This window comes from Canis lupus, chromosome 18, assembly GCF_011100685.1.
Source record: "Canis lupus familiaris isolate Mischka breed German Shepherd chromosome 18, alternate assembly UU_Cfam_GSD_1.0, whole genome shotgun sequence".
Lineage (NCBI taxonomy): Eukaryota > Metazoa > Chordata > Mammalia > Carnivora > Canidae > Canis > Canis lupus.
In genome coordinates this window covers 45,854,729-45,857,451 of record NC_049239.1, presented here as the reverse complement: position 1 = coordinate 45,857,451, position 2,723 = coordinate 45,854,729, and positions in this window count along the sequence as shown.

Sequence of the window (2,723 nt, the reverse complement as noted above, 5' to 3'; positions counted from 1 at the left end):
CGGGCCTTATATGGCCCAGTGGAACTGGCAGAGGCGGGAGAGGAGAGGAGGGGAGGGGCGGGGGTGGGTGGGTGGGGCGTTTCCAGGTTATCAAGAAAACAGCTGTGGGGGCTCCTGTGGTGCCACCTGGGAAATATTGATTCACGTTATCTGCGGTTTATCTTTTTATTGAGCTCTCCTGGGGATGCCTCAGCACCAGTGACCCAGTTCCAGCACACGCCCTCCCAGCTGCAGGCAGGACCGGGCCCAGTGAGGTCCTCCACGCCCTGGCATGCTCCTGCCCCTCCTGGCCCCAGCCCACTCTGCCAGCATCCCGGCAGAACCAGGGCTGAATGAGGCCCTCCCCCAACGGGGGTCCCAGTCAGGACCACGGCCATGACTGCTCCCCTCTCCTACTCCGGTACCCCAGGCCTCTCCACGAGGGGCCCAAGCCCCCCAAGCCAGGGAACAAATGGGCTCCTGGGAGGTCCAGGGGCTGCCCCATCTCCCTGTGGACTCAGTTCCTGGGCCCGTTTCGGCCGGCAGCTCAAAGTCAGGCCCCCAGCTCCCGCACACCTTCTAATCCCCTCGTGTTCCCAGGCTGAGCCAGTCTCTGGAATTACCTGTAATTAGAACTTGGGAAGCCCAGCCAGGGGACGCGTAACTGAAGCACATCCTCTGGGGCCCAGGAGGCCGGGATGAAGGCTGGGAGTAGACACCCCTGCAGGGAGTATGGCCCAGACACAGGCCCAGGCTGGCAGCCACCCCTGCAGGTCCAAAAGCCCATCTTTGGGGAAACATGAGGAGAACCGATGCTCAGACTCACAAATTATAACCCAGTTGTCCCCGAGCTTCAGGGACAAGGGGGGAGGGACCCTCTTAACAACCACTGAAACTCTGGGCTAGGAGGATGTCCTGCTTCCCTGACCCAGCTCCCCTCACAGGGACTGACCAGGGACCAGGTGCCCCTTGGCTTGCCACCTCCTGGTGGGCCCTTCTTCTGCAGACAGGATCCCCACACCACAGGGGCAAGAAGCCTCCTCACACCACCTGACCCATCCTTGCAGGGCCCATGGAGGGGCCAGTCCCCTGGAGGATAACCGGGGGCCAAGGGCACAAAGCCTGCCATTCCCAGGGAGCCTGGGATGAAGCCCCTCCTCCCATCCCACTGTGCCACCAGCCCCAGGCCTAGGAACTGTCACCTGTGCAGGAACCCAGGGCCCCGGGCACGAGCGTGTGGCCTGAGCCAGGAGCAGCAGGGATTAGGAAACCAGAGCCAGAGGGGCCAGCGGGCCCATTGTGCCACTTCCCTGTGGGGCCGAACAGTCTGGCACTGAGCCCTGAGGAAACCCAGGACAGGGGGCCCCCTCACAGCCCCTAGAGGCAGTGATTTTCCATGACAGGTTTCCTCTGTCCTGGTGGGATTCAGAGAAATCCTGGCCGAACACTGGACACCCAGCCCAGCCCCTCCTGCCCTGAGTATGAGAGGCAGGAGACCTCCCCAGGAACTGAGAAATTGGGGTCCTCCCCCAGGATGGAGAAGGTGGGGCCCTCCACTGGGATGGAGGAGGTGGGAGTCCTCTACTGAGTCTGAGAAGGTGAGGTCCTCCCCTGGGAACAGAGGAGGTAGGGTCCTCCCCTGGGATGGAGGAGATGGGATCCTCTCCTGGAACTGAGAAGGGGGGGTCCTCCCCTGGGATGGAGGAGGTGGGAGTCCTCTACTGAGTCTGAGAAGGTGAGGTCCTCCCCTGGGAACAGAGGAGGTAGGGTCCTCCCCTGGGATGGAGGAGGTGGGATCCTCTCCTGGAACTGAGAAGGGGGGTCCTCCCCTGGGATGGAGAAGGTGGGAGTCCTCTACTGAGTCTGAGAAGGTGAGGTCCTCCCCTGGGAACAGAGGAGGTAGGGTCCTCCCCTGGGATAGAGGAGGTGGGAGTCCTCTGCTGGGGTCTGAGAAGGTGGAGTCCTCCCCTGGAACTAAGAAGGGGAGTCCTCCCCTGGGATGGAGAAAGTAGGATCCTACCCTGGGACTGAAAAGGTGGGGTTCTCCCCTGGGATGGAGAAGGTGGGGTCCTCCCCTGCGATGGAGAAGGTGGGAGTCCTCTACTGAGTCTAAGGAGGTGAGGTCCTCCCCTGGGACAGAGAAGATGGGGTCCTCCCCTGGGATGGAGGATGTGGGAGTCCTCTACTGGGGTCTGAGAAGGTGGGGTTCTCCCCCTGGGATGGAGAAGGTGGGGTCTCTCCTGGGACAGAGAAGATGGGGTCCTCCCCTGGGATGGAGGAGGTGGGAGTCCTCTACTGGGGTCCGAGAAGGTGCGGTCCTCCCCTGGAACTGAGAAGGTGGGGTCCTCCCCTGCGATGGAGAAGGTGGGAGTCCTCTACTGGGATGGAAAAAGTGGGGTCCTCCCCTGGAACTGAGAAGGTGGGGTCCTCCCCTGCGATGGAGAAGGTGGGAGTCCTCTACTGGATGGAGGAGGTGGAGTCCTCCCCTGGGACTGAGAAGGTGGGGTTCTCCCATGGGGACAGAGAAAGTGGGGTCCTCCCCTGCAATGAAGGAGGTGGGAGAAGTCTGAGAAGGGCAGCCCTATATCTGCTATGTGAGGGGCAGCAGTGCTGACCTGAGGCTCAGAGGTGTGACCCTAACACTCCTGGCCCAGGGGCAGGGTCTCAGAGACCCCAGAAGAGAGGTGACACCAGGCTGCCAGGCATGGGACGGCAGTTCAGAGCCTGCAGAAGGCAGTGGTGAG